This window comes from Patagioenas fasciata, chromosome 2, assembly GCF_037038585.1.
Source record: "Patagioenas fasciata isolate bPatFas1 chromosome 2, bPatFas1.hap1, whole genome shotgun sequence".
Lineage (NCBI taxonomy): Eukaryota > Metazoa > Chordata > Aves > Columbiformes > Columbidae > Patagioenas > Patagioenas fasciata.
Window position 1 is genome coordinate 38020439 of NC_092521.1, and position 9822 is coordinate 38030260.

The window sequence follows — 9822 nt, forward strand, 5'->3', positions numbered from 1 at the left end:
TAATAAGCGTGTATGTTCACCATCTGGCTCTGTGCATGTGGTCCTTATGGAGGCGAAAGCAGCACAATCTGTAAATGATCAGGAGCCATCGCACTCTCTCCAGAGAATCCACGATGCAATCAAGGTGACAGATGGCATGGCCGCTGCTGTGGCCTCATGGAGAAGATCAAAATCACCTTCAATAAACTCTGACTGAAATGGGCATGAGCACCTCAAAAAAGTCAGTTTGTCAGTCAAACTGCGACAGCAAGCTGCATTGGGGAAACATAGCGGCCAGCTCTCTGTTTTCAATCGTTTCCGTCTGACTGAGCCTGAACTATGATCTTTCTCAAATTGTCCTTTCTGTTTAGCTGAAGCAGGCCAGCAAATTGCCAGATTCATAGCTTTATTGAAGGAAATTGAAAACATGATGTCCTCAATTCAAGGGACAAACAGCTGGCAGGTGCTTGGACACCCAAGCACATAAAATGGACCCCTAGTCTTTTTGACAAGTTTGTCCAACTTTTGTCAGAAAAAATATAGATATATAATAAAATAGATATAATAAAATTCCAATTTAGGCAGGGTTTATCAGGCATTAGCTGACAGCGATTATATGGCTGCAAATGAACCCTGCGCTATGTATTAAACACTGGGTTTTCCCATCTATGCTAAAAATTTCACATCCACTGCTGATTATAGTGATTTTTGTTTCCCTGTTTTTGGATGAATGTCTTAGTATAGCCTTTTTGCCATGGTTGCTTATCAAGTATAAGCATTAGGGGCCGATTCTGCAAGGTTCCCTATACCCTTGTCAAGGTGGCTCAGCACCTTAGAGGATCAGCCTCAGCTGCAACCCAGCCCCTGCACCTCCACCCATACCACCAACAGGCCCAAATACCAAATTTCCACCCTTGTGCAGGCAGGGGGTGTACCTACCAGGTATTTTCTGTTATTTGTGCAACTGCATGAGCAGCCAAGGGACTGAGTTTCTCTGAACATGGTGGTGAAGAAACATACCCATCCTTTCTTTTTTTTTTTTTCCCTAATTCTTTCTACTTTTTGTACTTATTTTTTACTGTGTCTCGGCCTGATCAGCTCCTCTTTTTTAAGGGAAGCTAAAGTAACACAGTTGGCACTGTTTTCAAGCTTGCACGAGGGCTTCAAACCTGAAGCCTTATCGCCAGGCTGAACTAAGAAGGACATGCTGAGAGATGACAGAGGAAGAGAAGGGCAGCCTTCCTCCCGCCTACGGGAACCTGCCCCAAGACCTTCCTGGAGTCCACAAGGTCTGCTTGGGTATAAGACGTGGATCGATGGCTGTGTCCCCGCTCTGTGTGGCAGATGGTCACTGTCTTTCTCGGTTTGCTTGCTTGCGTGTTTGGTTTTCTACCACCACATTTCAAAATGTCCCTGTCGCCCTTAGCCTTTCCAGCTACTCGCTTTTAGCCTTGTTACTTGTGAAACATTCTAGAAAGTCCTTTGGCCTTGTTCAAAGTCTGTTAACGGCAGCAAGCCTTTTCATCAATTTCACTGGGTTTGAGTAAGTCCTTGGTGGTTTTCTCTTCAACAGAGCGTTATCAATTACTTGATTACTTGATTACTTTATTTATTTATTTATTTATTTAATTTATTTTTAGGTTGGGTGCGGAGCACAGGTCACATTTTAAACTCCAGGTTCCTGTTCCATCTTACTGATTTTGTACATATAGATGACCATCCTTGGTTACACATTTCATATCTGCAAAATAAATAAATAGGTTGTCTTTGCCCTAGCTCCCCCTGTTCCTCTCTACCAATGTGACTTTTTGCATGATTGAGAGAAGAGCTATGCTCCCTTTTACTGGTACACAGACACCAGGAGACTGCATAATTTACACCAGGCAGAATGGTATTTTGCTACTTCAGCACTGTGGCAGTTGGATAAAAAGGCAGTGGCAAAACCTTGATCTTACAAACCAGAAGGTGCTGCTAAGAGAACGAAGAGAGGGTTTCCTGAGGGTTTCTGCTCTATTGAGAGGTTTAATTTGGGATTACAAGGTCTTGCACTGCTTTTTCCTGTATTGTGGTACCAGAGAGCACAGCAGACCAGGTATATGAGCAATTTCTCCCAGCGCTGTACCTTTTCACCGACTGCTGCTGGTGTTCAGTTCATCTCAGGGAAACATCTGAGCATTGCATGTACATTTCCTATCGTGCAGTTTCCAAGACTGAGCTAATGTAACAGTGTAAAATAATGAATATAACACTATGAGCTTGAGGTTCTTGTGCAGAGCTTGTCAAAACATCTGAATCTCTAACATCTTCATTATGGCAACCAACCTGTGTGGTGAGAAATTAAGGCATTTAGGCACTAAGATTTTTAAACCAAACTATTTTGAAAAAATAGTAAACTTGCCACAAGCAACACTGAATTGGGGTCTGTCTAAGCTGTAGCTAAACCCTGGTAATTTTTTGTCTTGGACTACCTCCTCACTCCTATTTTATTTGCTGTTTGTTTCTTGCACTGATAACAAAGGGAGTAGCAGGGAAGCCTGCTTTGCTACTTTGGTAGTGAGGGCAGAGTCCAGATCAGGTAATTTGACTGACAAGCCTCAGTCCACACCTACATTCTGCAGAGCTTTCAGTACAGAGTTTATTTTCCCCTGCCATGACCTTCAGAGGACCCATGCAAGGACTCTGTCGCTTGTTGGCGGAGAGGCCTGAATGGGCTCTTGTGTGGGAAGATGAAGAAGATTGTTTTGAGTAAAATGAATTATTTTTTCTTTTTGTTTAGTGAGTGTCACAATGCATGTTGCATAATGCATGGCAAATTTCAATGAACACATGCATTAGATCAACAGAGAAAAAGCCAGGCCCAACTGAAATTTTCTACTTCATGGCTGAGAAATCTGGAGGTCTTTCCCCAACAGAGGGAAGTTTCACTTAATGCATATGAATTTGATGTCATATATTATGAGGAAGGAAAAAGGATAGGTTTCTAGATAATTGAATGAAGTGAAGAGAAACTTAGGGCCAGAAATGTTTTTGTCCTTGAATGTTCTTTTATCGTATTCCAAATAGGAACTCTGTGTCATGGACCTGTGAATACAAAGACTGCTTTTAAATCTCTACTTCTTGCATGACTGACACTTACAATTCAGTAACATCTTTCAAGACATCCTTAGTGCACATTCATTTCAAAATCATGTATTGAACCTGTAAAATCTTATTAGAATATTTTTCCTGCAATTATGCTCTCATATTCTGTGATCAATATTTAAGTTCATTGTCCCTGGTTTTAATATGACCTTATACCATGACAGCATAAATACAATGATAGTCACTTTCTGAAATTAAACAGCTTTTATACTAAGTACTATGGATATTTTGTTACATATTGAAGGAGGGGACAGTTGATTGAAAAATGAAAATGTTTTTGTTTTTTGGAAGAAAAATACAGAATTTGGAGCCTAGCAGCATTGCCTGGGGAACGTTTAACAACATTGCCATGCCTGCCACATACTAGGGAAATGAACTTCCCAGCTAAGCTTAGAAACCTGGGTTCACTTCTTACCTTCCTTTTTTGTTTGTTTGTTGGTTTGGTTTTTTTTGTTTGCTTGCTTTATCTCTTTGACCCTTATTCTAGTTGGCAAAACATATTGCTTCAATCTTTTTTAGAAATCATTTAAAATGGAAGGAAATCAGGAGAAGGGGAATATCAGCATAGAGCAACGCACTCTCAAGAGTGGAGTCTCTTCCATTGGCAGTTCAGGGCAATTTCCATTCCAGCTCCCTGGACAGCTTTAAGGGGAAATGGGATGTTCTACTTCCACGGTTATCATCACAGCAAAGAAAATGAAATACCCCCTTAAGAGGAGGTCAACAGAGTCCAGTATCAAGAGTAAGAGATTTCACTGGAGAAGACAGGATGAGAAAATTGAAATAAAGGATTGATTTTGAACAACAATGCCAGGGCTCCATACATTTTTCATCTAATGAAAGTATCTCATACAGGGGAAAAGAATAATTCATAAACAAAGCATATATATTGTGCATGTGAACTAACATATATTTCTTGCGTTACTCTGATCAGCTATCACTGGGAAAGGGGAATGGTTATCTTAATGCTGTACTGAAAATTTTCTTTAAAAACTCATAGGGCATTTTACACAGTCTTAGTGATGGATGTGCTGGGATCAGCAGTATGAACAGAAATATAGTTTGAAACTGAAGTGGAGTGGCCACTTGGAAGTACTTGGGTGTGTGGTTTAAGACTGCAAAAGTTGAGATGGGCAAAAAGGGCATGCTTGGCATGTAATTTTTTTTTTTTATTTCGTGCATGTGGACACAGAATTGTCATCACCAATAGATACATTCATGGATAGTATTAAATAGCTACAAAAAACATACCCCTATTTAGAAAGGTCCATTTACACAGTGGTCTTAGTCTGATTTCTTATTGTTCACGTACCGCTATTTGAACATAAAATCCTGTAATTATTCCTGTGGTGGGAGAAAATCAGTGAACTCAGAATGGCCTATCTAAAATCAGAAATGAGGAGCTGAAAATATTCAGTACGACTGTGGTATATTTCATATTCTGAATGTACCACAGAGCCCTCAGACCACTATATACTTTCATCACGATTTTAACAGCACCTGCTACATCTGGGTGGTACATAGGGTGCGTAGGGTCTGCTCTTACCTACCTGCAGCTCCACCAGAGCCGCAGAATGGAAGTCTGACAAGAAGAGATACGTTGCTTTGTATGATAAAAGGTACTTTCTTTGTCTGGCAAACCACTCCTTTTGTATGCACATCAACCAGATGGCCATTTCAGTTTGTCTCCGGCTGTGAATCAGACAATATGGCAGAATTAAGGGAAAAGCAAAACCTTCCCCTCCACCCCTCCTCTCTGCACATAAAATTAGAAATCAGCAACCTTTAGGAAGATTTAATTTTAATACTTCATTCCTTTGGTAATTTACAGACTTTTGACTTTCTCCATCAGTTACCATGCATCACTCTTATTAAGATGTGACTAGCTAAATGTTTAAGGACCATGAGACAGAAAAAAAAAGGAAGTAGGAGATCAAGCAACAAAAGAAGTGTGTGAGGCAGTGGATATTTTAAAAGAATTTGAAAAGGGGGGGGGGGGCATAATTTTGATGCTTTGATACAAACTACATTTAGCCTGGCGAAATTTCTTATGGCGTTACATAGACAGCGATTGTAGTTCTCTTTCATGTCCTATCAAGAAGTCTGGGATCTTGCTGTAGGACTAAACATAGAAGTTCTTCGCTGATGGTCTACATTGTTTTATCCTACATTGGAGCTCCTGCAAATTTTGGGCAGCCACATCAACACCCTGCAGAATTTGCAGAGAATTTGGGAAAACAATTTTTTTCAAGACCTGGAGGTGAAAAGAAACTCCCACACTGCAGGCAGCTCCCACACAGGTGGGGAATGTTACATGCTCTTGATATCTAAATTTAATGGGTTCAGGTGGAGAGAGAGAAACAAGGTGAGGAAAGAGGGCCAACAGAAATCTCAGTAAAACTGAAACTCAAAAAAATACAGAAATCTGTAACAAGACCCTTAGGACCTACCTTGGCTGTTGGACTTCCAGGGTTAAAAGGTCTTGTAAGGTTTACAGAGACTCACTGTACACAGTGTGTAGTTACTGACAACTGACACTGTTCATTTGACTTATTAGGCACAACTGTGTGTGATAAAATTTTGACAATAGCTAGAAAGAGACCCAAAGCCACTATGTCAGAGAAAAACCTCTAGTCCCTGATAAGGAGACAGCAGGTCTGTATTAAATCCTATATTTGGCTGGGGTTAATTTTGCACTTTTCCAGATACTGTACCACAATTTTTCAAGCATATACTTACCAATTTTGGCACCTCTCTCCACACAAACCTATCTTCAAATGCCAGTAACTTTTGCTATAATACAGTGATAGCCACATGCAGTTGTGAATAAATACATTTCTCACTGAAGCATGTACGCATATTTTAGCAACTGCTAAAACTAAATCTATGAGTCGAGTCCTCAGTTTGCCTGTGGTTTCCACTAATAGTAACCAAAATATCAAGAAATGCAAAAGTGTAAGTAACATAACATCTTCTTGATTCATAGAAGATCTCCAAAAATGACCATGGAAGTTTATCTAAAATTAGGTCCAATGAAATGGTGAAACTGGGTGGTCTCAGGATTCTCCTTACAGTTGACAAGAATTTCTGTCATCTTCTATTAAAACAGAGTTTCAAATCCAGTTCTAAACCTTTAGTTAGTAAACACTGTAACTGCATTCAAGTAACATGTAACAGCAAGGGCAGTGGAGAAGAGCATTTCACCATGCATCCCTTCTTCGCCACTTTGAATTTATGCCAACAGTGACAACAAGCAATTCTATTTCAAGGTTTCCTTCATGTTATATAAACCCGGTTTAATTCTAATACAAAAAAAAATTTAAAAAAATTACGCAGTATTTCATTTGTACACACAAATTTTGTCAGAAACCATGGAAGGAAAACAGCAGTAAAAACATTTAGAAATGTTTAATTTATTAGTGAGTACCACTCTATATAGCAGTAAAGCCATAGGTTATAAATAACCCAATTTTAAGAGAATTTTGGTTGTTTTACACCTTCAACTATTTATCCTAAAGCTCTGGAAACTGGTTTTCCTGCAGTTGGCAGCTGTTGTAGTGAAAGTAAACATCACAACAGAAAAAAATTATAGACTCTGGAGTTTTGAAATTATTAGTTGCAATTCTTATGCAGTAATGTGTGTTAAGAAAATGTTGTAAGGGTTAGCAAAAAATGTCATATATGTTTGGGGGGAGATAGCTTTTGCCCCAAAAGTTTAAGGGTCAACCCGACAAAGCAAATAATGGATAAGACAGAAGAAAAAAATAATAATCATGATTTTACAGGAATGAAGGCTTGGTTTCATCCAGACATATGTGAAAAACCTCTGCTAGAACCAGGGTTGAACTCCAGAAGATCAGATATATACTACCAAAAACATGTCAACCAAATGATATCTGCTTGTAAAATCACATAAGTATAGAATTGTGACTAAAATATTCCACATTATCTGCTAAAGAGTCAAAAATTCTGGAAAAAAAAAGTTGCATGAGGGTGAGGTGAGTACTTTTAAAATTAATTTTCTAGGTGGTGAAAGAGAAAAGGTAGAAGAAGTGAACATTCCAGTAATACAAGAATTATCCCTCCTGGTCTTAAGACTTGTATTCTGAAATTAAAGCACTCACAGTAAAGGGGCTTGATTTTCAACCGCATTTGATACCCATTTTCAGCTTTGCATTAGATATCTTTCACTTTACAAACTGAAGTTTTATCTGTTCTTTACTGTGCATAAGTCAAATAAGAAATCCATTACAGTCTTAATGCTGTGAGATCCTTGAAAAATCTGTGAAATTAAAAAACCTCAGTGCAAATCTAAGATCTGCAGGTAATAACCAGTTCTGATGAAGAATTTCTTTGTACATCAGTGTTCCTGTCTGTAGAAATGAAACAGTAATATGTAACTCCTTTACAAAGTGCTTTGAGATTTGGAATCTTTGAACACAGTGTATAATAACTACATTTTGTTATCAGTTAGTAGTGTATTGTTGTTACTGTAAGTATTAGAGAAGGATATAAGAGATTATGAGATATATGCTATGGAATAAATTCCCTAAGGGAAATTCCTTTATCCATGACATTTTTACCTAAATGTAGAGGAAAAAAAAAAAAGTATTCTGAAAATAGTCTGATCAAATTGTGATATTATCCAAGGAGTGGTAGAATTAACATGCTATCTGGTACATGGTAACTGTTTTACCAGGAGAAAGAATGCATTTGCCAGCATAATATCTGCATTTTGATAGTCCTGCCATATAAATCTGACACACTAGATCTCAAATGTAAGCACAAGAATCTACATACCCATCTTTTTCTTAATGATAACAATAAAAAGGAGGAAAAGTGTTGGTTTGCTTGATAATTAAAAAAAAACACCTTAATGGGCATGAAAATTTTAGCAAGGTAGCTGTAAATCTCAGTTCTCCTATCGGATGATCTGTAATCTTACTCTAAAGTCACTTCACACCTATGGAAGAAAATCCCAAAGGTCAACAAAAAAGGGTCATTTTTCTTCTTTGAACTGGCATGCAATTTTTACGTTAAATAAAATTTATACCCCTATATAAACAGATTGCTCAAAATTAATGTCTTCCTACCTTTATCCAGTTATCCTCTCATGATTTTAAATAATCAGAAGTCATAACTTATAGTATATGAAGACTTGAGTGGTTTATATGTTGCTATAATTCCTGAGCATGGCTTCCACAGATGTATGTATAGACTGCAGTGTGTGTGTGTGTGTGTGTGTGTGTGTGTGTGTGTGTGTATATATGTATATATGTCCACTCTGATAACTAGTGAGCCTCTGGAGACAAAGCCACCTCTTGTGCAGTTCTTAAGTACATGAATAACCTGAAGCACATGACTCATTCTGTTGACTGGGATATTTCATGCATTTAAAGTTACATATGTGCTAAAGTGATTTGATGGATCAGGGTAGGGACTATAGCATTGTGCGGTTAATGACGTTCTTATTTTAAGACTCATTATCCCTCTTTTTGCATGAATTTTAACAAAGAAAAGTGTTTGTGATTAGTGGGAATTCTTTAAGTTTTATTTTCATTTGTTTGATTTCATTCCATTGTGCATGGCCCATTTTTATGCCTGTGTTTCCAAGGAAACAGTTGTAAAAAGGAATTTGATATGATGTGTTATCAGGTTCCTTGTCAGCAACTTTCAAGTGATAGTTGTGAACTTGACAAATTAAGTTTAAAAAAATTATGATATGAGTACTAGGATAGAGATACATGTATAATGTTTGTTGTTGTGTGAATTATGTTCTAATGCTTTAATTTGTTTGGAAACACAGAAATTATTCTGATCGCTGCAAGAAGGTCATAGTAGCAATAGCACGTGTACAATATACAATGTATGCAATGCTGAAATCAATATTTGGGTATGCTGCTGTTTTGACCCCAGTAATATAATCTCATGAGGAAGGGCACTGAGTTAAATTAAACTGACTCAGTTTAAGGAGCCCTTTATCTTCTCTGTATGGCTAACAAGAAAAGGAAAGTGAAATCTAATCAGCACTCATATCTTATGTACCAAAATCTTAGTAGGGGCTGTATAGACAATAAGTCTAAGTGGACACAGTACTTTGGATGGCATTTACAATCTGTTAATTGCTGTGTGAGCACAAACGCCAATATTTATTACAAAACATTTGTACAAACGCATGTGTTTTAGACAGCAACAAACAAACTCAGGTCCTTGGCTCCTCAGCTTCTTCATTATTTTTGTTGCAATAATGAGGGTCCCTTGGGTAAATACACTACAATAATAAAGAGGCATTGCTAGGGGCGAAAAAAAAAGGCTTCATAAAAAGGACTGTAGATTTAAGTTTACATCTGTGACATTTTTCACTCTTATTAACCTCAGGAAAAAGATGAACGGGAAATTTCAAACTCATACTCAGGACTTTGTTTCACATAATATGGTTTTTCAATGACACTTGCAAGACAAAATATTTCAGGAGTAGTTCAGTGTTCTGTTGGGAATGGTCTTTTAAAAAAAGTAATCTGTATGGGACAGCTACCTTGACTGAAGACTGAGGAGCAAGACAAGACCCTGGAAATGAGAAAGACCTCTGCAAATTATATGAAATGTTTGGGTTTGAGGGAAAGAAAATATGGATTTGCAACTGGAGTGTATCCAGCAGTGCTCCCTTCCTGAGTGGGGACATTATTTGGTTCAGTTTTAATT

General features: G+C 37.9%; 1 long non-coding RNA gene across 1 annotated transcript; it reads right to left on the reverse strand.

The window, feature by feature from the left end:
* Window positions 1–1996: 1996 nt before the first annotated feature.
* Window positions 1997–8326, reverse strand: LOC139827360 (uncharacterized). Its single transcript, XR_011737888.1, has 3 exons — window positions 8214–8326; window positions 4667–4812; window positions 1997–2301 (listed from the first exon to the last, which is right to left on the reverse strand). It is a non-coding gene; the product is annotated as an uncharacterized lncRNA (long non-coding RNA).
* Between the last annotated feature and the right edge of the window lie 1496 nt (window positions 8327–9822).